The sequence below is a fragment of the Heptranchias perlo genome, chromosome 20 (genome assembly GCF_035084215.1).
Source record: "Heptranchias perlo isolate sHepPer1 chromosome 20, sHepPer1.hap1, whole genome shotgun sequence".
Lineage (NCBI taxonomy): Eukaryota > Metazoa > Chordata > Chondrichthyes > Hexanchiformes > Hexanchidae > Heptranchias > Heptranchias perlo.
In genome coordinates this window covers 21,377,172-21,403,589 of record NC_090344.1, presented here as the reverse complement: position 1 = coordinate 21,403,589, position 26,418 = coordinate 21,377,172, and the positions used below count along the sequence as shown (strand labels likewise).

Sequence of the window (26,418 nt, the reverse complement as noted above, 5' to 3'; positions counted from 1 at the left end):
ATGACGTAGACGACGGAATAGACTGCCGCATATTCTGGCGATTTGGAGGAGGGGACCGAGTGTAACGCATCAAAGTTTGCAGATGATACAAAGATGGGAGGGAAAGTAGAGAGTGAGGAGGACATAAAAAACCTTCAAGGGGATATCAACAGGCTGGGTGAGTGGGCGGAGATTTGGCAGATGCAATGCAATATTGGAAAATGTGAGGTTATGCACTTTGGCAGAAAAAATCAGAAAGCAAGTTATTATCTTAATGGTGAGAAACTAGAAAGTACTGCAGTACAAAGAGATCTGGGAGTCCTCGTGCAAGAAAGTCAAAAAGTTAGTATGCAGGTGCAGCAGGTGATCAAGAAGGCCAACGGAATGTTGGCTTTTATTGCTGGGGGGATTGAATATAAAAACAGGTAGGTATTGCTGCAGTTATATAAGGTATTGTTGAGACCGCACCTGGAATACTGCATACAGTTTTGGTGTCCATACTGAAGAAAAGACATACTTGCTCTTGAGGCGGTACAAATAAGGTTCACTCGGTTAATCCCGGGGATGAGGGGGTGGACATATGAGGAGAGGTTGAGTAGATTGTGACTCTACTCATTGGAGTTCAGAAGAATGAGAGGCGATCTTATTGAAACATATAAGATTGTGAAGGGGCTTGATCGGGTGGATGCGGTAAGGATGTTCCCAAGGATGGGTGAAACAAAACTAGGTGGCATAATCTTAGAATAAGGGGCTGCTCTTTCAAAACTGAGAGGAGGAGAAACTTCTTCACTCAGAGGGTAGTAGGTCTGTGGAATTTGCTGCCCCAGGAAGCTGTGGAAGCTACTTCATTAAATAAATTTAAAACAGAAATAGACAGTTTCCTATAAGTAAAGGGAATTCGGGGTTACGGTGAGCGGGCAGGAAATTGGACATGAATTTAGATGTGAGGTTAGGATCAGATCAGCCATGATCTTATTGAATGGCGGAGCAGGCTGGAGGGGCCGATTGGCCGACTCCTGCTCCTATTTCTTATGCTCTTATGTTCTTATATCCACGTTTGTCGCTGACACCAATTTAGGTGTCACAGTGAATATTGTAAATGGAAGCATAGGGAAACTGAAAGATTAAGTGAGTTGGCAAAATTGCGGCAGATGGAGTTACATAGAATTACAAAGAATGTACATCACGGAAACAGGCAATTCGGCCCAACTAGATTATGCCGGTGTTTATGCTGCAGACAAGCCTCCGCCAACCCCTCCTCATCTAACCGTATGTGCAGACCCTTATATTCCTTTCTCCTCCATGTGTTTATCTAGCTTCGCCGTCAACGAATCCATGCTATTCGCCTAAACTACTCCTTGTGGGAGCGAATTGCACATTCTAACCACTCTCTGGGTGAATGTGTTCCTCTTGAATGCCATATTGAATTAAATAGTGACTACCTTATAATCATGGCCCCAATGATTTGGAGTCCCCGCATTCACAAGTGCAAACACCTTATCTACGTTTAACCTATCAAACCCTTGCATAATCTTAAAGTTCGATATCAGGTCACCCCTCAGCCTTCTCTTTTCTATACAGAAGAGCCCCAGTCTGTTCAAACTTTCAAAATGGGCAAGTGTGAGCTCATCTACTTTGGACTGAAGTAAGATAGATCAGAGTATTTTCTAAATGGTGAGAATCTAGGAACTGTGGAGGAGCAGAGAGATTTAGGGGTCCAAGGACAGAAATCGCTAAAAGCCAGTGGAATGTTAGAAAAATGAATTTAAATGTCTCATGGCATGATGGCCTTTATTTCATGGAAACCGGTATTCAAAGGGGGGAAGTATGTTACAGATAGAAATCCCTGCTGAGACCCCATTTAAAGTATTGCATTCAGTTCTGGGCACCACCTCTCAGGAAGGAAATATTGGCCTTGCAGTGGGTGCAGCGCAGAATGACCAGAATGATACCGGGGCTAAAATGGTTAAATTATGAGGACAGGTTATGCGGAGGTCGGTCATCATTTTGCTCTTATGGATCCGGCCCCGTCCGTTTACTGTTGACGGGAGCGCGTCTGATACTAAGTCAGTCAGAATCGGATGCAAATCACATAACCGGCTCAGCGGCTCTGGGACTGGCGACTGGTTTTACATTGAGTCTTTTTTAAGGGATAGGCTGTACATTGTTTGTATAATAATAATAATAAGTTTGATACAATTCAGGTTTTTTTCGGTTATTTCCCATTTCCACCCTCACCAGCTTTATATAGTAACAGATAACAATGTTTAAGGGATGTGATATGCAGTGTTGGTGGAATCAGTGTAATTTAACTTGATACATTGAAGAATCTCTTGTCTATCCCAGGCTTTTACCTTATGTTTGGACCCTCACCTAGTTTAAAATCGGTCACTCACTGATATAAATAAACCAATAACAACCCCGAAACCTCAGCGGGTATATTTGTTCCGATAATTAGTGACGGTCCCAATTTCCATTGAAATTACAATCGGAAAATCCCAGAGGCTGTTTCGGGTTTGACAAACTGTGAAACAGATTGTTTTAAAAGCCGAAAAAAGGGAAAACCTGGTGGTAGATATAAAGTTTTATACATTATCTCTTTCTGTTTCAGATTTACAATTTCTCTTTGTGTGTTGCTGACAGGAGCGGCTATAATGGAGCCCAGTGACTGGGTAATGAGCTGCACTGAGACATTGGCCTGTGTTACAGACTGGCTCGTTGGACCTGCTCATTTCGACTCATCTCATTGTCAGCAACGGGAAATCATTGAAATTGAGACTGGTGAATAACTGCTCGAAATACCAATCCTCTCCACCACTGGGGACTGAATCTTCCGACAAACAGGGATTTTCAATCGTGCAAGTTTCATTCACCTATTCTGCTCTTCGTTTCCCTGATCTGATTGGAGCGCCTTTCCCTTCAATTCAGGACTGATAGGAAAAACTCGATTTTACAGTCGATTTTCGGGTCATGACGTATAGTGATATTTCAAATAATTGAAATCGACCTTTATCAATCCCAATATCGTCCCCTACACGTTTGACAAACGCAAAGCGGCTTCAATCACGGTTTTGCTGACACAACTCGTTCAAAGATACTGTCGGTAATTGGTGGGTCTTTCAAGTCATGACACGAACGTAACGGTTCGCACTGCCGTTTTCCCCAAGACACTTCAGATTCATGTGGAATGATTTCGCTTTGGGGGTTAAAACCATTCGCTCTTAACAAATCCGCGTTTGACCACGTGTCTTTTAATATTTTTATTAGCGATACCAATTCGGTTAGCCCCGTAGTGTGCATTACTTTTTAAATATTACAGAGAAGCAGGGCACTTGAGCTGTCACAGCTGTGACTTTGACTTTTCTCCGTCTCCTCTCGATCTCACCGGCAACTGTCACTAACCACAATCTTCTGTCACACTTCTCCATCAGAAAGTTCCGAGCCTCGGTTTTCAAATGAAATAACGCCCATCTCTTCAATCAACGACATCCCAGGGAGAGTTTCCCAGTTTCGTCTCACACTTTCCCCAAATCCTCCTTAAAGTACCATCAAAAATTGTCCCTAAGTTAATAATAATATAATTAAAAGTTCTTATGTTCTGGGGTTTTGTTTCAGATTCCATGGCTTTTAAAGGCCACTGCGGATATTTATCGAAGTGCATCTTGATTGGAGGCTTCTTGGAGAAATCGGACAAAGATCTCGAAGCTCTTGTAGCGCAAGCGGTCAGCGTGCGGCACTTTTATCAGCTTCAGAAATGCCCAGGTTGTGAGTTTCAGCCTCACCGAGAACAGTCGAACCTTTTACTCCGAACATTTTGACCGGAGTTCAAGGTACAACTGGTATGTTCCGTCACGCATCTGCTTCTTAGTGTTCCCATGTGGGCACTTGGGTTCCTCTGGCCTACCGTCTTACAACAGTCGGTGCGAGTTTACTTGTTTACAGGGGGAGAGGGGGCGATTAGCGTCAGCTGATATGGCAAAGGCGCCGGTACGAAATCTTTAAATCTGAAGAACCAAACACACAATTCTTCTTTTCGTTCAGCGGATATTCATCGGGTGGAAGTTTCGTATTGGGAAAATTTGGAAGGGAAATCTGCTGCCTGGTGTCACTGTGTAACGGATGAAATTATTCAGTTTACAGATGTTAATACATGAAAGGTCGAGAGGCCTTTTCCAACTCCCGTGTGGGGCAAGTTTAGCTTTTGAGCCACTGGATAAAGGGTTATTTTAATTGGTGCTAACGAATGAGAAGACATTTGGCACAAACAAGAAGAATTGTAAACTCAAGAGTTCACTGTCCATGTTTCTTACATCATGTTCAACAGAAACAAGGATTCTCCTCAACACGTTACTGAGAATTTTATAAAAGGGATCTTCAACTCAGTTCGACGTTCACGAAGGATAATTCAGAGTCCTACCATAAATTTGTACAATGGATCTTTTTCGTATATTGAGCCTGGGTCGCTCAGTCGGTAGACTCTGAGATTTCTATAAGCGGCTCGTGATTTGAGTGTGCAGAAATCAAATCCTTGTTCAGGCAATAAACTTTGAAACAGCTGGCAAGTATCTATGTTTGCGGGACAAATGATGCCTGCGATGTGTTGTCAAAGCTTCGGTGGTATATTGTTTCCCAGGGATCGGCAGTATTGCGCTGTCTGAAGCGGTATTTGCGGCCTTCCGCCAGCAACATGTGATTGGAGGGAGCGGGGCCGGACAGGCGGCCTGAATGTCGTTGCTGTCGTGGCCTCACTCAATCCGGGAGCTGGGGAACATCGAACTTCGAAAAACGGATGTGTTTGTTGCCGCGGTTGCCATGCTGTTTAGAACGATAGTTATTAACCGAGGCAGCTCTTCAGGGTCCTTTAAAAATCTCTCACAAATCAACAAAAACCAGTCGCAATGAGGAGCTTTGAGAGGAGATTTCTGCACAGGCAGGGTAGGAAACTGAAGTGAGGGAGATATATTTTCGGTATCTGTGTAATGTTTGAGTGTGTGCAGAACTGGACAGAGAAAGGAAAATATACCGGTTCTGTATTTTATTCATATTTCACTGCAGAGTGAAATCTTGCGTGTTTTCATATTTATTGATTTTTAGTGGATGACGTTTTGAAAATGTTTCCGCCCGGTTTCGAACCGGGGACTTTTCGCGTGTGAGGCGAACGTGATAGCCACTACACTACGGAAACTCTGCTGTGCAAACGGTTATACGAAATGCTTGGAAGATAGTTGCCGTCTTCAAATGTTCTCAGTGCTGGGAGACGGGGCCGGGTCCCATTCAGGGGATTAAGTTTTACAAAATAGTTTGTTGTATTAATTTCGCAAAGCTCATTAAACTCAGTAAAAAGACGAATAGTTGTTCAAATCGCCATTAATCAACCAATAACTTTCTGTTTCAGACTGACGGAAATCCAGCATGTTTTTCATTCATTCATTCACCAGGCTGAATATAGAAAGTTCAGAGGGGAAGTGAAAAAGGAAATGACGGGCAAAGAGAGAGTGTGAGAATAAACTGGCGGCCAACATAAACTGGCATGTAAACATTAAACGGGCAGTAGGAGCCGTACTCTGATAAGGGACCATAAAGGAGAGCTATTCATGGAGTCAGAGAGGATGGCAGAGATATTATATGAATACATTGTATACGTCTTTACCAAGGAAGAAGATGCTGCCAGAGTCTCGGTAAAGGTAAATACAGTTGAGATCCTGAATGGGCTAAACATTGATAAAGAAGAGGTACTCGGAAGGCTAGCTGTACTTAAAGTAGATAAGTCACCCGGTCCGGATGGGATGCATCGTCGGCTGCTGAGGGAAGGAAGGGTGGAAATAGCAGGAGGTACTGACCACAATCTTACAAACAGCCACAGATACGGGGGTGGTGCTAGAGGACTGGAGAATTGCAAACGTTACATCCTTGTTCAAAAAAGGTTGTAATGATAAAGCCAGCATCGATATGCCAGTCAGTTTAACCTCAATGGTGGGGGAACTTTTAGAAACGATAATCCGGGACAGAATTAACAGACACTTGGACGACTGTGGATTGATTTGGGAAAGCCGGCATGGGTTTGTTGAAGGCAAATCGTGTTTAACTAACATGATAGAGTTTTTTGTTGAGTTAACAGAGAGGGTAGATGAAGGCAACGCAGTTGATGTGGTGCATATGGACTTTCAAAAGGTGTTTGATAAAGTGCCGCACGGTAGGCTTATCAGTAAGATTGAGGTCCATGGGTCAAAGGGGGCAGTAGAAACATGGAGGCAGAATTGGCTGAGGGACAGGAAGCAGAGAGTTGTGGTGATTGGTTGTTTTTTGGACTGGAGGGAGGTGTACAATGGTGTTCCCCATGGGTCAATGCTGGGACCACTGCTTTTCTTGATTTATATTAATGACTTGGACTTGCTTGTACAGGGCACAATTTCAAAATTTGCAGATGACACAAAACTTGGAAGGGTACTGAACAGTGTGAAGGATGGTGACAGACTTCAAGAGGTTATATATTGGCCTGTGGCATGGGCGGACAAGTGGCAGATGAAATTTAACACAAAATATGCGACATAATACATTTCGGTAGGAAGAACCAGGAGAGGCAATATAAACTAAAGGGCGCAACTCCAAAATGGGTATAGGCCCAGAGAGATCTGGTGGTTTATGTGCACAAATCGTTGAAGGCTTCAGAGCAGGTTGAGAATGCGGTTGAAAAGGTATACGGGATCCTGGACTTCATAAATAGAGGCATCGAGTAAAAAAGTATGGAAGTCATGATGAACCTTTATAAAACACTGTTTCGGCCACAACTATGGTATTGTGTCCGGTTCTGTGCACCACAGTTCAGGAAAGATGTGAAGGCCTTACAGAGGGTGCAGGAGAGATTTACTAGAATGATTGCAGGGATGAGGGAATTTAGTTACTTGGACAGACTGGAGAAGCTGGGGTTGTTCTCGTTGGAACAGAGAAGGTGGCGGGGAGATTTGAAAGAGGAATTCAAAATCATGATGGGTCCAGACAGAATAGATAGAGAGAAACTGTTCCCAATGGTAGAAGGGTCGAGAACCAGAGGACATAGATTTCAGGTGATTGGCAAAAGAACCAAAGGTGACATGAGGAAAAACGTTTTTAAATAGCGAATGGTTAGGATCTGGAATGCACTGCCCGAGGGGGTGGTGAAGGCAGATTCAAAGGCAACTGGATAATTGCTTGAAAGGAAAAAAATGCAGGGCTACAGGGAAAGGGCGGGAGAGTGAGACTAGCTGGATTACGATTGCGTGGAGCCGAATGGCCTCCTTCCGTGCTGTAAACATTCTACGATTCTATGAGATTTGAGCGTCGCTGGCAAGGCCAGCATTTATTGGCCATCCCTAATTGTGCTTGAGAAGGTGGTGGTGATCCAGCTCCTTGAACCGCTAAAGTCCGTGCGGTGAAGGTTCTCCCACAGTGCTGTTCGGAAGGGAGTTCCAGGATTTTGACCCAGCGACAATGAAGGTACGGCGATATATTTCCTAGGCAGGATGGTGTGTGACTTGGAGGGGAACATGCAGGTGGTGTTGTTCCTATGTGCCATATGCCCTTGACTTTCTAGGTGATAGAGGTCGCGGATTTGGGTGGTGCTGTCGATGAAGCCTTGGCGAATTGCTGCAGTGCATCCTGTAGATGGTACACACTGCAGCAACGGTGCGCTGGTGGTGAAGGGGGGTGAATGTTTAGGGTGGTGGATGGGGTGCCAATCAAGCGGGCTGCTTTGTCCTGGATGATGTCGAGCTTCTTGATTGAAGCTGGAGCTGCACACATCCAGGCAAGTGAAGGGTATTCCGTCAGACTCCTTACTTGTACATTGTAGATAGTAGAAAGACTTTGGGGAGTCAAGAGATGAGTCACTCGCCGCACAATACCCATCCTCTGACCTGCTCTTGTCGCCACAGTATTTATGTAGCTGGTCCAGTTAAGTTTCTGGTCAATGGTGACCCCCAGGCTGTTGATGGCGGGGAATTCGGCGATGGTAATGCCGTTGAATGTCAAGGGGAGTTGGTTAGGTTTTCTCTTGTTAGAGTTGGTCATTGCCTGGCACTTGAATGTTACTTGCCACTCATCAGCCCAAGGCTGAATGTTGTCCAGGTTTTGCTGCACGCGGGCACGTACTGCTTCATTAGTAGAGGGATTGCGAATGGAAATGTACACTGTGCAATCATCAGCGAACATCCCCATTTCTGACCTTATGATGGAGGAAAGGCTATTGATAAAGCAGCTGACGAAGGTTGGGCGTCAGACACCGCCCTGAGGAACTCCTGCAGTGATGTCATGGGGCGGAGATGATTTGCCTCCAACAACCACTACCATCTTACTTGGCGCCAGGTAAGATTCCAGCCACTGGACAGTTTTCCCCCTGATTCCCGTTGACTTCAAATTTCCTAGGGCTCCTTGAAGACACATCGGTCAAAGGGTGCCTTGATGTCAAGGGCAGTTACTCTCACCTCACCTCCGGAATTTAGCTCTTTTGTCCAGGTTTGGACCAAGGCTGCAATGAGGTCTGTCGCCGAGTGGTCCTGGCGAAACCCAAACTGAGCATCGGTGAGCAGGTTATTGGTGAGTCAGTGCCGCTTGATCGCACTGTCGACGACACCTTCCATCACTTTGCTGATGATTGAGTGCAGACTGATGGGGTAATAATTTGCCGGATTGGCTTTTTCCAGCCTATTATGAACAGGACATCCCTGAACAATGCTCCACTTTGTTGGCTTTCCACCTTGGTTAACAAGTGACAGTCTAAACTTAAATGAGTTTGCTGTGTTTTCCCTGTGTTGAATTGTCACCCGTTCTCATTTTACAGGCGGTATTTTAGGACTTGGTTAAAAATGTTCCGTGCTTGTGATACAAGTAGTCTGGATTCCCACCTTAGTAATACAGAAGGGCAACGGCTGCTCCACTCTATCATACAACCCCAACTATTGCCGCCTCAGCTAAAGTACATGAACTAGTGCCCCCCACTCTTGTACAACCTCAAGTGAGTTGATACAAAGAGTGTGTGTTTGTTTGACTGTGATGTTTATGCAACAGCATCCGCCATTCTTTCCGTTGCTATGGAAATTTTGTTAGAGACGAAAATCGAATCCCACCCTGACAGTCCTGAAGCATCAATGTCCGGACTCAGTGCACTCGGCCATGCTCTCTGTCAGTGTTGTCCAAGAGAAATTGCTGACGAGCCGCAGGTCTGGCTATGGTGGCATTGTTTAAGTCACATGAACGAACTTTAGCAGAAAACATCTTGCACGCGCACAATATACAGTGAGATGTACTTCATATGTGTCTGTTTCATAACAAACATCTCCCACCATTCAGTAACCGAGGAAGTAAAGGACTCACAACGATCAAAAACATTCGCACTCTGCTTTTCACCATTTTATCAACAACACACAAAAAGTTTAAAGTCCACATGCGAATATGAGTATTGAGACCATAGGCCTAAAGGCCGTGTCCATGACTCATTTTTATTTAATAATCGCAATTGCAATGAGCCACATCTGGATTTCCATTTCGCCAGATGAGTCTCGTGGCAAAGGAATTGGAACAACTGGTCAATGCCACAATGGATTGATTCCACGGGCCGTGTTCTGCTGACCCCAAACACTACACATTCTTACAACAAATAAAAACAAACCTGCCGGGGACGGATGTCGGGTTGGTTTTCTGGAAGTAGCAAATCAACTGTGCAGAGAAAAAAAACACCTCCAGCCTAAGGCACAAGAAAGAATTTCGGACAAGCAAAGGACTGATTGTGAAGATTGAGGATTCAAAACCACAACACCAGGGAAACTGCGATCTGAATACAGCGACCTCAACCGCTGGCTCATCCTGACTCCAGAATCTCTAATTGACTGACCCCGATTTTCTCAGTGAGGCCCAATGGCAGTTTCACTCTCTCTGATTCTCGCTAAATCCTGCTGGAAGGCCGAGTGATCAGTATATAAACTCCCCGGAGTTTCCTCTGCCTGTGCTTGGTGTATGGGTACGTTTGGTCGGGCCGTGGTATCCAGTTTCCCAGGGAAGGTCAATAATGCTCGGTCTGAGACTGCATTCGCTGCTTTCCATCGGCAGCCGGTGATTGGAGAGGGCAGGGCCGGACAGGCGGCCTGAATGGTGCTGCTGTCACGGTCTCGCTCACTCCGGGAGCTGGGGAACAGCAAAAAACTGATGGGATTGTTGCTGCTTCTGAGATGCGGCTCAGAACTGCTGTTGTTAACGGAGGCAGCGCTGCAGGATCCTTTAATGATCCCTCACAAATCAACTGAAACCTGTCGGAATGTGAATACCATTTTACTTTTCCAAAGTAAGGGGAGTGACATTCATCACGGAAAAATGGGAAACAGTTTGCCTTTCGCTCACTGCAGAAATATCCACGTCACAGCGAGACAGCTCTCCGGCAAACCGTGAGCATTCTCTTCGGATCTGGTCTGTCACGAAGAATTCTGATTACCTTGAAGCCAATCTCGGTTTTTTATTTATTGTTCGTGTGCCTGCTCTCCGACCGCAGACGAAATGTTGGAATATCAGCGGTGCTCAGCTGATAGCAGCACTTTAGAAACCCAGCAATGCGAGACAATGAATGTTAAGGTAACAGTCACCCTCTGTGAGTGGAATTGAACCACCAACCATTATTAATTAACAGGAACCAATTGCGCTATAGAAACACGACGTCTTGCGCACTGAACCATTAATTCACCGAGCGAAAGCTTCAGCTTGTCGTGATCAATGTAACAGCGGTCTTACCATCAGTTTACTTTTCCAAAATAAAGGGTGTGCAGCTTTCACGAGTGAAAATCTGTGCTGTGTTATTTCTGAACTTCAAACTCCCCTTGCCCCGAAATGTCTGGATGTCTGTATGTTGGAAGACTCAGTCACCCAATGATAGACAACATTGATTTTTCGAGCTGTTATTCACCATCCTCTATTTCAGTAACGTTCTGGTTTGCTGAATATGAGATGAGTTGAAATGAGAAGGTCCAACGAGCCGGTGTCTACAAAGTTGTCTCTTGCACTTCCACTGAAACGAACGGCAGTTTTCTCTTTTAAACCAGTGGTTATGATGTTAATGTGCCCGAGAAAGACTGGATTACAGCGGGTGACTCTGGGCCAGAGTAAAGTTCAATTAAAATTTATGATTGCCGAGTGGCTGGACGGTGGATTTATCCCATTTTGAACTCGGTGAAGTTACAAATCTAACGACAAGAGTTTGGGCTGGAGACGGAATAGACTAAATAAGCAAATTTAATTACGCTGATTCCATAAACATTGCACACCACAGCCCTTAAAAATTGAGACCTGTTTCTATATAAAACTGGAGAGGGTCTAAATAGAAAGTAACAGAAAAAGCCATTCATTGTATTACACTGAATTATGCTGATCACACAAACTTTGCACACCACACCCTCCAAACATTGATACCTGTTTCTATGTAAAACTGGAGAAGGTGTAAATAGAAAGTTACAGAAAAACAACATTGAGGTATCAAATTTAATTACACTGATTCCACAAACATTGCTCAGCACATCCCTTAAATACTGATATCTGTTTCTATATAAAACTGGAAAGGGTCTAAACAGAAAGTAACAGAAACAAAACATTGATGTCTGAAATGTAATTTTGCTTTACTGCGCAAATGCTGAACAGCCAATCCCTCAAACACTGTCCCGACATAAAATCAGTCGCAGAGCCCTGAGCCGCAGTGAAAATGCTGCGACCCAACGTCATTCAAACACTTAGTCTTCGGATCTGAAGTCAGATGCTGCAGTTCTGCCACCAGCTCCACAGGAAACTTGTGGATCCGAAATCCATATGGATGGCGATCGGTACTGACCACCACCGCGCTTCTGGGAGTGCAGGGGACGAAAGCAGCAGCCAACCACACTTCCTCACCAAAAGCGCAGGAATCCTACTCCTGAGAGATTCACTTCTTTAAACGTTGTTTGGATTCAGTGAATTGCGATATAATTCAATCTTTAATTGCCCTCCGCTCTGTCAGTTCAGGATTTTATTTCAACCGATAATTGGAGTTCTGTTTTACAGAGTGCCGGTTGTTGAAGCATTTCTCAGTCCCACTATTACCATTAATAACACTTTTTGCTGCTAACTTCTGTTTGATACAAAGCACCGGTCCTGTGAAATTGATCAGCGGTTGCACCAGGTTACTGGTGTGATAAACACTGAGCATTTTTAAAAATACTTACCGTGTTGCGGTTTCTGTATTATCGCGATTATTACGTTTGCCTCACATGCAAAAAGCCCCCGATTCGATCCCGGGCAGAATTTTTTCATTATATTGGAACTTGCTCCAGATGTACCTCCAGGGGCGAGTTTCTTCTCCTGTGTTGATAGGTCGACAATCGTCTGTTCCTATTCAATTTAACAACGGCTGCACCAAACTCCTGGTCTCATACACACTGAACATTTCCAAACAGTCTCCTAAAATGCAGTCGGAAAAGCGTTTCAAATACAAAACAAATCATTATTAAACTAGTGACTGTCATTCGGTAACCATGTTAGGGTTTCTTTCAGTCTGCAACAAAATGTTATAGGTTGGTTAATGGTGTTTACAGAAATATTCCTCTGTTCGTAGAGTTTATTTGGTTTCATGTAATTAATTATATCAGTGTAAGCGCCGAATCATAACCACGAGCCCACCAGGCACCTGTACGGACAGTTCACCCAATCCGGTTACTTTGAACATCTGCCCTAATCTGGCAGAACAAAACAATAGGATGAACAGCCCTTGCCTGTGAAAATGTGTCCTCTCCCCTTAATCAAAGTAATATCTGCAATTGATGGACTGGAGCGAATTGCGCTCGAAGCAGTTCTGGAAAATGCGCAATGCAGCCGCACAGGAATTCCAAATGAACTCTCCGTGGAGGAAACGGAGTGACAGAAGCCGAAGGAGATGCCACGTGAAAGATTTGGGCCCAGACCTGCTGCATGAGACTTTAAATGTTGTCAGCCTTTAACTGTAGCTCACAGTGTGAGAACAGTCATTATTCTCATTAGCCTTTTATGTATCTTCTTGCACTGCATCTCTTCAATAGCCCCGGGTTATCACAGCATCGCTTGCTGCAAATTAAATCCCAGTGTGAAAACATATACGATTTCAAACCGAAGCAAAGTGTTTGAGATTGGAAGGAGAGTGCGAGTGGGGATCATGGGCCTGGGGGGCAGTGAGATCATCTCTGAATGCTAAGATATTCCGCAAAGCAAAGAAGCAGGGAGATGAGACCTTTGCGTCTATTTTTCCCGGTATGTGCAAAATCCATCCCTTCTCAATGGCCAGCACCATCCTTTCCCTCTCCCTGCTGACCAGGTCAAGATGGGTTTAATGTATTCGCTGTGTTTGCATCAAGCATCTAATTCAACTGGCAGCTGGAGGTGCAGAGGAAGCAGGAAGGAAAGAAGATTCAGAAACAGGAGATTCCACGTGAAACGGGCCGAATCTGGTGTGTGCCAGTTGCTTCAAATGATCCACGGCAGCCCTGCGTCGCCTCACAGATTTCCCAGGAGCTGCATCGATTCGGCCCGTGCGTGCGTGTATTTTGGAAATGGAAACAGAGACATCCGCTGCTTGTGGGAGTATTTCACCTCAATTTTCCATTTCACGCGCAGGCCTATCCGCACTCGGTACTGTCATGGCCTGAACACGTCTTTCGTGTTCTCACAGAAAATGCCACTTTTGCGAGCAGCTTGTCTGGACTGGACTGCACTGAGCTGGGACACTGGGAGCATTCAATGAATGAAATCAGCACTTCAAACAGAAAACATTCTTCACTCACTCATCCTCATACATTCGGGTCTCCATCCTTGAATTATTCTTTCATTTATTGGAACATAGGAACATGAGTAGGCCATTCAGCCCCTCGAATATCCAGGTTCATACATCCTTCCTGAGGTGGGGTGCCCAGAATTGAATGCTGTCCTCCAGATGGGGTCTTGCCAGAGCTCTGTGCAGCTTTAACATAACTTCCACCCCTTGGTATTCCAGCGCTCATGAGATAAACGGGGAGAGTGAGAGCTCAAGATGGAAAGCGAGAGTGAGCAAATGGGAGAGAGAGAGAGGACTATGCATTGCACAAACCGTCGCTGTGTCTCTTTCTCAGGAGCTGCTTTGAATCTCCACTGAGCTTTTGAACCACTTACTGCACCGCAGCAAAAGTTCCAAAGCAGCATATGGGTAACGTGAAATAACCTAATCGACAGCCGATTTGTGGCGCCATGGGTAGCACGTGGGACTTCTTCTAATCACTGCAAAAGTTGTGTGTCCAAATCTCACCATCGTTGAATTTTAGCTCAGGGTTCGGTGATTTCGGCGCTGGGAAGTGAAATTTTGCATCAAAACCTCAACAGGATCATTAATGCCCTTCAAGGAAGGGAAACAACCCCCTCCACTTCATCTTATACAAGTGGCTCCAGTCCCACCCGAATTTATAATGCTTAATCCACTCTGAGCTGGATTGGCGAAACACTCTCAAGAAGGAGGCTCATCATCTGCTCACCGCAAAAGTCAATCTGCTGGACTTCCGGTTCTATCAGACTGCATGTTCCATCAGACAGGTTTCCAACTGGACAAATGCATCCGGCTGCCGTGAAAGCATTGGTGCTTCAGGGGTAGAATTCTTGCTTGCAGTAATTCTATGCTGTAGAAGTAGCTCCTGAAGATCGCAAGATGGAAATTATCGTGGCTGAGCGGTCGAACGCGCTGGTTCAAAGCTCAAGCTAAATCCCACAATTTACAGATGGATCAAAATCATAGTGCGTGGCTCCAATTCCGCAGTCTACCTCCTGTAAACTGATAACACTAAATATCACATCTGCTATTGCAACAAGAGGAACCACGTGGCGAGACAAATAATTGATGCATTTTGGAACACCTCAATTATTCCTTTTGCTCCGTTCGAAATGTTCGAAAGGAAAAAGATTCGTTTATCTAGGTGAGACTCAACTAACAACCTCGCCATTTCCCGACCCTGTGCAGTCATATAAGGACGACGCACTGACTGATTGCGCCGCTGGAGCCCGGTCACTCTGATCAACTGTCCCACTCTGCTGGAAAGAATCTTAAGGTGAGAGACGCTTACCTGTGGAAACGTGTCCTGTCCCCTTGATGAAAATAATATCTGCATTTCACTTTTAGCTTCTTTCACATCCTCTGCTCCATCGCACGACAATCGGGTTTTCTGTGACCAGATCAAAATAAACATTGCCAGAAATTCTAGCATCAGTGGGATTCAAACCCACGCCTCCATAGAAATTTGATGGAACACTTTAGACCGCGAGGCCACGCTACCATAATGTCACAGTAACGTTTAAAGAGCTGTTTAATGCTCAAATTAATGAATTGAAGCTGATTGATCGCATTTACCCCGTGCTGGGGTTGTTCTCCTTCGAGCAGAGAACGTTAAGAGGAGATTTGATAGAAGTGTTCAAAGTCATGAAGGGCTCAGATAAAGTAAATAAAGAGAACCTGTTCCCATTGGCGGAAGGATCGAGAACCAGAGGACACAGATTTACGGTGATTGGCAAAAGAACCAAAGGCGACATGAGGAAACACTTTTTTACCCAGCGAGTCGTTATAATCTGGAATGCGCTGCCTGAAAGGATGGTGGAAGCAGATTGAATCGTGGGTTTTAAAAACGAATTCGATAAATACTTGAAGGCATAAAAATATAGAGCGACCGGAAGGAGCGGGGGAATGGGACTAACTGGATTGCTCTTGAAATGACCCGGCACGGGCTCGATGGGCCGAATAGCCTCCTTCTGTTCTGTAACCATTTTATGATTGTATGATTCTATTGAAAACCTTTATTTTCTTTGCATGCATTTCTCGTTCTCTCCCCATCTCTGTCTCTTTTGTTGTTGCCTGGTGGGCTTTTTCGGCTTCTAATGAGACCCTAATGTATCAGGATGAGTGAGTGAAGATTTTTTTCTGTTTGAATTACTGATTTCATTAATTGAATACTCCCAGTGTCCCAGCTCAGTGCAGTCCAGTCCAGACAAGCTGCTCGCAAAAGTGGCATTTTCTGTGAGAACACGAAAGACGTGTTCAGGCCATGACAGTACCGAGTGCGGGTAGGCCTGAGCGTGAAATGGAACGGCGACGGCTGATCGAACATGCAACGCCAGCAGAGAAGATTAAAGAAAGACTGAGACGGTAGGAAAAGTAAAGGTGCAACCCAGCTGCTGCAGCCAATGTCTACACATTTATGTATCGTCGCTCTCACAGTGAATCAAATCACCAATTTGATTAAAGTATTCTTATGGTAGAGTGTATGTTATCACCATGCCGAGACAGACGGCAATCATATCAGAGAATCAGACAATCTGAAAAATTTACGCCAGTGGAGGCCATTCCGCCGATCGTGTTTGTACCGGCCGGAAAAGAGGTATCCAGCATCGCCCGACTTACCAGCGTTTGGTCGGTAGTCTTGTCGGTTATGGCTCTTCAAGTGCATATTGAAGTGCTTTTTAAATCCGATGAGGGTTTCTGCTTCTCCCACCCTCTCAGGCAGTGAGTTCCAGACCCCCACCACCCGCTGGGTGGAAAAAAATCCCCTCTGCTCCATTCTAATCCTCGACCAATTACCCTAAATCTATGCGCCCTTTTTATTGACATCCCTGCTAAGTGAAACAGGTCCTTCCTTTCCACTCTATCCAGGCCCGTCATAATTTTGTACACCTCAATTAAATCTCCCCTCAGCCTCCTCGGTTCCAGAGAAAACACCCTCAGCCTATCCAATCTATTCTCATAGCTAAAATTCTCCAGTCCTCTAAACATCGTCGTAAATCACATCTGTACCATTTCTCGTGCAGTCGCATCTTTCCTGTAATGTGGTGACCACAACTGCATGCAATACTCCAGCTGTGGCCTAACTAGTGTTATATTCATTTCAAGAACAACCTCACTGCTCTTACATTCTATGCCTGGGCAACACATGTAAAGTAAATAAAATGTCTCAAGATGATGAAGAGATTGATGCTGAATGTGAATTTCCCCAAGGTCAGGCGGTCTAATTGATATTGGATAACGGGATAGAGAACGACATATCGAAGTTTGCCGATGGACCCAAAATGGGAAGCGTTGTAAGCAGTGTAGATGAAAGCATAACATTCCAGAGAGACATTAATATAATAAATGAATGGACAAAACCGTGGGAAATGGGTTTCAATTTTGGCAAGTGTGAGGTCATCCACTTTGGACTTCACAAAGATAGATCAGAATACTTTACAAAAGGTGAAAAATTCGAAACTGTGGCGTTCCATAGGAACTTAGGTTTTCCCTGTACATAGATCAATAACATGTCATGGACAGGTACAGGAAATAATCAAAAAGGATAATGGAATGGTGGCCTATATATTTAGAGGACGAGAATACAAGGGAACAGACATTATTCTACAGCTACAAAAAGCTCTGGTTGGACCACACCTGGAGTACTGTGTTCAGTTCTGCGCACCGCACCTGAGGAAGGATATTCTGTCCTTGGAGGGAGTGCAGTGTAGATTTACTAGAATGATGCCTGGGCCCGATGCGTTAAATTACGAGGAGAGATTACACAAACTATGGTTGTATTCCCTGCAATTTAGTAGATTAAAGGCTGATGTGATCGAAATTATCAAGATATTATTAGGAACTGATGGGGTAGTTACAAAGAAACTATTTCCGCTCGTTGGGGTGTCGAGGACTTGGGGGCAGAGCCTAAACATTTGAGTCAGGACTTTCAGGAGTGAAGTTAGGATACACTTCTACAAGCAAAGGGAGGTAGAAGTGTGGAAATCTCTTCCACAAACGGCAGTTGATGCGAGCTCAATTGTTAATTTCAAACCCGTGATTTGTAGATTTTTGTTAACCAAAGGTATTTCGAGATATGGGAGGAAAGCGGGTGCAGGGAGTTCGGTCACAACTCATTGAGTTACGGAACAGGCTGGAAGGATCAAAGACCAAACTCCTGTTCCGAAGTTCCTCCTTGGTGCAGAATGCAAAACGATCATGCATTGGCCGGGAATCGAACCCGGGTCTCCCGCGTGGCAGGCGAGAATTCTACCCCTGAACCACCAATGCTGGGTTGTGAAGAATTTGCATGTTTCTAAATGGAATCCTGTCTGAACGAACATGCCGTTTCCAGCTGCGATGGACGAGTGGTTAAAGCTGTTGTCTCAAAACCCCAATGGAGTTTTCCTGCCTTGGTTTGAATTCGGCTCGCAGTGCTCCGGTTTAAAGATCTCTTCAATGCTCAAATACATAAATTGGAATTAATTGACCGCATTTACCTCTGTCCCAGCATGAGAGATACTTCAACGTGGCCGGTACTTTTAATTGGGCGTCCAATCTTCTCTTCCAAGATTTCAAGACCGAGAAGCAATATTTCCCAATCTGTAACTTAAATTCCGCTAGTTTTCAAAACCTGACATTTATACTCTTTATTTTCTTTGCATGCATCTCTCTATCTTTCCCTGTCTCTGTCTCTTGTCTCTCTGTGTGACCCCTGATGGACTTCTCAGGCTTCCTTGAACGGCGAAGGCTGACCGAACCTGCAACACCAGCTTAGGAGGGTAAAAAAATGGACTGAGACGGTAGGAAAATAAAGGTGCAACCCAGCTGCTGCAGCAAATAATTACACACTTATGTCTCTGCTCTCACAGTGAAACAAAGCACTAACTTGATTAAAGTATACTTTTGGGAGAGTGTATGTTATCACGATGCCGAGACAGACGGCAATCATATCATCGAATCCTAGAAAGTTAGGCCACAGAAGGAAACCATTCTGCACGTCGTGCTTGTGCCGGCCGAAAAAATCGATACCGAGCCTTATCTCACTATCCAGCGTTTGATACCAAATACTTTTAGTAACGGATCTTAACATGCAGATTGAAGTTTTTATTTTTTCAATGCGATGAAGGTTTCTGCATCTCCCACCCTTTCGGGCAGTAATTTCCTGACCCCCACCGTCCACTGAGTGGGAAAAAATTATTCCTCTCCCCTCTAATCCTTCTACCAATTACCTTAGATCGTTGTACCCTGATTATTGACCTCCCTGCTAAGGGAAATAGGTCCTTGCTATCCACTCAATCTCGGCCCGTCATAATTTTATACACCTCAATAAAATCTGCCAACAGCCTCCTCATCTCCAAAGCAAACAACCTCATCCTATCCAATCTAATCTCATAGCTAAAATTATCATGTTCTGGCAACAGTGTCGTAAATCTCCTCTGTACCATCTTTAGTGCAATCACATCTTTCCTGTAATGTGGTGACCACAACTATATGTTGCTTTCTTGCTGAGGCTGAACCATTGTTTTATAAATTTCTACCATAACCTCCATGCTCTTACATTCTATGCGTCAGCTAATAAAGGAGAGTATCCTGTATGCCTTTTTAACCACTTTAACTACGTGTCCTCTTACCTTCAGGAATCTGTGGACATGCACTCCAAGGTCCCTCTTTTCATCGACACCTCTCAGTATCCTCCAAAGCAATGTAGTTTCAGAGCAACTCATTCTGAAACGTCTTGCTTGATAATAAAAGTCGTTCAGACGAAACCAATTTAGTAAAGGGAAACTAATATTGGCGACAGGAAATAGTTAGTGTACAGCTTGATATTAGTGCACACCGGAATGGAAAACGAGATTGGATGCACAGAAGAGGTCTGAAAGGATGGCCGATCGGCTTTGGAAGACAACGAAACTTGTCACTGGCTGCACAAAGCAAGTAACAGCGCCTGGTTGATCCAAATGCATGATTCTCGCTTTGGGGCTTCAGTTAATTAAAGTCCGAGAAGTTCCGCGTTCAAATCCCAGATGAGCCTTGCTATTCCACAACTTTGAGTGAAAAGACACCAATTGGCTTCTGACATCTTCTCAGTATTGCTGTTGGTAGGATTGAATTACATGCAGAGCATGTTTGAGCTCCAGAAGAAAGAGTGATGAGTTTCCCAAGGCGCAACACATGAAAAGTAAATAAAATGTCTCTGGATGATGAAGAGATTGATGCTGAATGTGAATTCCCCCAGTTCAGGCGTTCTCATTAATATTAGATGACGGGTTCGAGAACGACATATCGAAGTTTGTGGATGGCTCCAAAATGAGCAGCGTTGTGAGCAGTGCAGATGAAAGCACAACATTCCAGAGAGACATTAATATAATAAATGAATGGCCAAAACCGTGGCAAATGGATTTCAATTTTGGCAAGTGTGAGGTCATCCACTTTGGACTTCACAATGATAGATCAGAATACTTTACAAAAGGTGAATAATTCGAAACTCTGAAGTTCCACAGGAACTTAGGTGTCCATGTACATAGATCAATAACATGTCATGGGCAGGTACAGGAAATAATCAAAAATTCTAATGGAATGGTGGCCTGTATATTTAGAGGATGAGAATACAAGGGAATAGACATTATGCTACATCTACACAAAGCTCTGGTTGGAACACACCTGGAGTGCTGTGTTCAGTTCTGGGCACCGCACCTTAGGATGGATATACCGTCCTTGGAGGGAGTGCAGTGTAGATTTACTAGAATGATACCTGGACTCTAAGCCTTAAATTACGAGGAGAGATTACACAAACTATGGTTGTATTCCTTGCAATTTAGTAGATTAAAGGCTGATATGATCGAAATTATCAAGATATTAAGAGGAACTGATGGGGTAGTTACAAAGAAACTATTTCCGCTCGTTGAGGTGTCTTGGACTTGGGTCATAGCCTAAACATTAGAGTCAGGACTTTCGGGAGTGAAGTTCGGACACACTTCCACAAGCAAAGGGAGGTAGAAGTGTGGAAGTCTCTTCCACAAACGGCAGTTGATGTAAGCTCAATTGTTAATTTCAAACCCGTGATTTATAGATTTTTGTTAACCAAACGTATTTAGAACTATGGGACGAAGGCGGGTCCAGGGACTTCGGTCACAACTCAGCCATGATCTCATTGAGTTGCGGAACAGGCTGGAAGGACCAAAAACCACAATCCTGTTCCGAAGTTCCTCCTTGGTGCAGAATGCAAAATAATCGTGCATTGGCCGGGAATCGATCCCGGGTCTCCCGCGTGGCAGGCGAGAATTCTGCTCCTGAACCACCAATGCTAACTTATACAGAAATTGCATGTTTCTGAATGGAATCCTGTTTGAACGAACATGCCGTTTACAGCTGGGATGGCCGAGAGGTTGAAGCGGTGGTCTCAAAACTCCGATGTGGTTTTCCTGCCTAGGTTTGAATTCTGCTCGAAGCGCTCCTCTTCAAAGATCTCTTCAATGCTCAAATATATTAAATGGAATTAATTGACCACATTTACCTCTCTCCCAGATGCTTCAACGTGGCCGGTGCTTTTAATCGGGCGTCCAATCTTCTCTTCTAAGATTTCAAGACCCGAGAAGGAATCTCTCCCAATTTGTAACTTAAATTCTTCTAGTTTGCAAAACCTGACATTTATACTCTTTATTTGATTTGCATGCATATCTCTATCTTTCCCTGTCTCTGTCTCATGTCTCTCTGTGTGTCCCTTGCTGGACTTCTCAGGCTTCCTTGAACGGCGAAGGCTGATCTCACCTGCAACACCAGCAGAGAAGGCTGGAGAAGAGGACTGAGACGGTAGGAAAAGTAAAGGTGCAACTGAGTTGCAGCAGCCAATGTCTACACACTTATGTCTCTTCGCTCTCACAGTGAAACAAAGCACCAATTTGATTAAAGTATACTTATGGTAGAGTGTATATTATCGCGATGCCGAGACAGACGGCAATCATATCATCGAATCATAGAAAGTTAGGCCACTGAAGGAAGCCATTCTGCACATCTTGCCTGTGCTTACCGAAAAATCGGTACCGAGCCTCATCTCACTTTCCAGCGTTTGGTCACTAATCTTGTAGGTTACGGATCTTCACGTGCATGTTGAAGTTTTTATTTTTCAATGCGATGAGGGTTTCCTCCTCTCCCACCCTTTCAGGCAGTGATTTCCCGACCCCCACCGCTCACTGGCTGGGAATTAAATCTTCCGCTCCCCTCTAATCCTTCGACCAATTATCTTAGATCTGTGTACCCTGATTATTGACCTCCCTGCTAAGGGAAATAGGTTCTTGCTAGCCACTCTATCTAGGCCCGTCATAATTTTATACACCGTAATTAAATCTCCCAAAAGCCTCATCAGTTCCAAAGCAAACAACCCCAGCCTATCCAATCTATCCTCATCGTTAAAATTCTCCAGTTCTGGCAACGTTGTCGTAAATGTCCTCTGTACCCTCTCTAGTGCAATCACACCTATCCTGTAATGTGTGACCACAACTGTACGCAGTATTCTGGCTGTGGCCTAACTATTGTTTCATACATTTCTTCCATAACCTCCCTGCTCTTCGATTCTATGCCTCGCAAATAAAGGAGAGTATCCTTTGTGACTTCACAACCACCTTATCTACCTGTTCTACTACCTTCTGTGATCTGTGGACATGCACTGCAAGGTTCCGCCGTTCATCTGCACCTCTCAGTCTCCTCCCAAGCAATGTAGTTTCAGAGCAACTAGTTCTGAAACGTCTTACTTCATAATTGTAATCGTACAGTCGAAACCAATTTGGTAAAGGGAGACTAATATTGGTCACTGGAAGTCGTTAATGTACAACTTGATATTGCTGTGCACCAGAATAGAAAACGAGATTGGATGGACAGAAGAGGTCTGAAAGGATGGCCGATCGGCAGTGGGAGGCAGCGCACATTTTAACTGGTGTACGATTTCAATGTCAGCGGATCGTGGGTCTCGGAGTATGATTCTCGCTTAGAGCTTTTGCGTTAAATGGTATACGTGAGATCTCAGTTTCAAATTCCGCACGATCTTTCCTATCTCAGTGCTTTTCGTGAAAAGTCAGCAATTAGCTTCCGACATCATTTCGGTGTTGCTGTTGGGAGAATTGATTTTTTTCCAGAGAATATTTGAGCTCCAGAGGACAGGGTGTGGAAGTTTCCAAGGCGCAACACACGTGAAGGAGCGGGTGAGTGGGACGAACTGGATCGCTCTTACAATGAGCCGGCACGGGCTCAATGGACCGAATAGCCTCCTTCTGTGTTGTTACCATTTTATGACTGCATGATTCTATGTATTCTCTTTATTTTCTTTGCATGCATTTCTTTATCTCTCCCTGTCTCTGTCTCTTGTATTGTCCCCTGATGGACTTATCAGGCTTCCTGAAACGGCGATGCCTGATCGAATCTGCAACACCAGCAGAGAAGGTCAATAAGAAATAGGAGCAGGAGTCGGCCAATCGGCCCCTCGAGCCTGCTCCGCCATTCAATAAGATCATGGCTGATCTGATCCTAACCTCAAATCTAAATTCATGTCCAATTTCCTGCCCGCTCCCCGTAACCCCTAATTCCCTTTACTTCTAGGAAACTGTCGATTTCCGTTTTAAATTTATTTAATGATGTAGCTTCCACAGCTTCCTGGGGCAGCAAATTTCACAGACCTACTACCCTCTGAGTGAAGAAGTTTCTCCTCATATCAGTTTTGAAAAAGCAGCCCCTTATTCAAAGATTATGCCCCCTAGTTCGAGGTTCACCGATCCTTGGGAACATCCTTACCGCATCCACCCGATCAAGCCCCTTCACAATCTTATATGTTTCAATAAGATCGCCTCTCATTCTTCTGAACTCCAATGAGTAGAGTCCCAATCTACTCAACCTCTCCTCATGTGTCCACCCCCTCATCCCCGGGATTAACCGAGTGAACCTTTGTTGTACATCCTCGAGAGCAAGTATGTATTTTCTTAAGTATGGAGACCAAAACTGTATGCAGTATTCCAGGTGCGGTCTCATCAATACCTTATATAACTGCAGCAATACCTCCCTGTTTTTATATTCTATCCCCCGAGCAATAAAAGCCAACATTCCGTTGGCCTTCTTGATCACCTGCTGCACCTGCATACCAACTTTTTGATTTTCTTCCACGAGGACCCCCAGATCCCTTTGTACTGCAGTACTTTCCAGTTTCTCGACATTAAGATAATAACTTGCTTTCTGATTTTTCCTGCCAAAGTGCATAACCTCACATTTTCCAATATTGTATTGCATCTGCCAAATCTCCGCCCGCTCACCCAGCCTGTCTATATCCCCCTGTCGGTTTTTTATATCTTCCTCCCTCTCCACTTTCCCTCCCATCTTTGTATCATCTGCAAACTTTGATATGTTACACTTGGTCCCCTCCTCCAAATCGTTAATATAGATTGTAAAGAGTTGGGGACCCAGCACCGACCCCTGTGGAACACCACTGGTTACTGGTTGCCAGTCCGAAAATGAACCATTTATCCCAACTCTCTGCTTCCTGTTAGATAACCAATCCTCCACCCATGCCAGAATGTTACCCCCAATCCCGTGATTCTTTATCTTAAGCAATAATCTTTTATGTGGCACCTTGTCGAATGCCTTCTGGAAGTCGAAATACACTGCGTCCACTGGTTCCCCTTTATCCACCCTGCACGTTATGTCCTCAAAGAACTCAAGCAAATTTGTCAGACATGACTTCCCCGTCGTAAAGCCATGCTGACTTTGTCCTATTAAATTATGTTTATCCAAATGTTCCGCTACTGTCTCCTTAATAATAGATTCCAAAATTTTACCCACCACAGATGTTAGGCTAACTGGTCTATAATTTCCAGCCTTCTGCCGACTACCCTTTTTAAATAAGGGTGTTGCATTAGCAGTTTTCCAATCTGCCGGGACCTTTGCCGAGTCCAGAGAATTTTGGAAAATTATTACCAAAGCATCCACAATCCCTACTGCCACTTCCCTCAAGACCCTCGGATGTAAGCCATCAAGTCCAGGGGATTTATCCGCCTTCAGTCCCATTATTTTACTGAGTACCAATTCCTTAGTGATTTTAATCGTATTTAGCTCCTCCCCCCCTCGAGCCCCCTGTTTGTCCAGTGTTGGGATATTCTTAGTGTCCTCTACCGTAAAGATTGAAACAAAATATTTGTTCAGCATTTTTGCCGTTTCCATGTTTCCCACCATTAATTTCCCGTTCTCATCCTCGAAAGGGACCGACGTTTACCTTAGCCACCCTTTTTTCTTTTTATAAACCTATAGAAACTCTTGCTATCTGCTTTTATATTTTTTGCTAATTTATTTTCATAATCTATCTTCGCTTTCATAATCAATCCTTTCGTTACTTTTTGCTGTCTTTTGAAGACTTCCCAATCTTCTATCCTCCCAGTAAGTTTGGCTACCTTATATGTCCTTGTTTTTAGTCGGATACTGTCCTTAATTTCTTTACTTAGCCACGGATGGCTGTCATTTCTTTTACACCCTTTTTTCCTCAGTTGAATATTTTTTTTTGAAAGTGGTAAAATAACTCCTAGAATGAACACCACTGCTCATGTACCGTCTTACCATTTAATCTATTTTCCCAGTCCACTTTAATCAATTCCGCTCTCATACCATCATAGTCTCCTTTATTCAAGCTCAGTACGCTTGTTTGAGAACCAATCTTCTCATCCTCTAATTCGATATGGAATGTAACCATGTTATGGTCACTCATTCCAAGGCGATCCTTAACTAGGACATTAATAATTAATCCTGGCTCATTCCACAGGACCAGGTCCAAGGTTGCTTGGCCCCTTGTTGGATCAGTTACATACTGCTTAAGAAATCCATCCCTAATACACTCAATAAACTCTTCCTCAAGGCTTCCCTGCCCAATTTGATTTGTCCAGTTAACAAAGAAAGATTGAGACAGCAGGAAAATAAAAAGTGCAACCCCGCTGCTGCAGCCAATGTCTTCACATTAATGTTTTCTTCGTTCACTGGATGTGGGCGTCGCTGGCGAGGCCGGCATTTATTGCCCATCCCTAATTGCCCCTTGAGAATGTGGTGGTGAGCCGACTTCTTGAACCGCTGCAGTCCGTGTGGTGAAGGTTCTCCCAAAGTGCTGTTAGGAATGGAATTCCAGGATTTTGACCAAGCGACGATAAAGGAACGGCGATATATTTCCAAGTCGGGATGGTGTGTGACTTGGAGGGGAACGTGCAGGTGGTTTTGTTCCCATGTGCCTGCTGCTCTTGTCCTTCTAGGTGGTAGAGGTCGTCGGTTTAGGAGGTGCTGTCGAAGAAGCCTTGGCGAGTTGCTGCAGTGTATCCCGTGGATGGTACACACTGCAGCCACTGTGCGCAGGTGGTGAAGGGAGTGAATGTTTAGGGTGGTGGCTAGGGTGCCATTCAAGGGGGCTGCTTTGTCCTGGATGGTGTCGAGCTTCTTGAGTGTTGTTGGAGCTGCACTCATCCAGGCAAGGGGAGAGTATTCCATTATACTCCAGACCTTAGCCTTGTAGACGGCGGAAAGGCTTTGGGGAGTCAGGAGGTGAGTCACTCTCCGCAGAATACCCAGCATCTCGTCGCCACAGCATTTACATGGCTGGTCCAGTAAATTTTCTGGTCAATAGTGACCGCCAGGATGTT

At 44.5% G+C, this 26,418-nt stretch overlaps 3 non-coding genes across 3 annotated transcripts; all 3 read right to left on the bottom strand.

Moving 5' to 3' along the window:
* Positions 1-5,091: 5,091 nt before the first annotated feature.
* trnav-cac (transfer RNA valine (anticodon CAC)) lies at positions 5,092-5,164 on the bottom strand. The gene has a single exon. It is a non-coding gene; the product is annotated as a tRNA-Val (tRNA).
* Positions 5,165-17,984: 12,820 nt separating this feature from the next.
* Positions 17,985-18,055, bottom strand: trnag-gcc (transfer RNA glycine (anticodon GCC)). Its single transcript has one exon. It is a non-coding gene; the product is annotated as a tRNA-Gly (tRNA).
* A 2,946-nt stretch (positions 18,056-21,001) lies between these two features.
* Positions 21,002-21,072, bottom strand: trnag-gcc (transfer RNA glycine (anticodon GCC)). The gene has a single exon. It is a non-coding gene; the product is annotated as a tRNA-Gly (tRNA).
* Between the last annotated feature and the right edge of the window lie 5,346 nt (positions 21,073-26,418).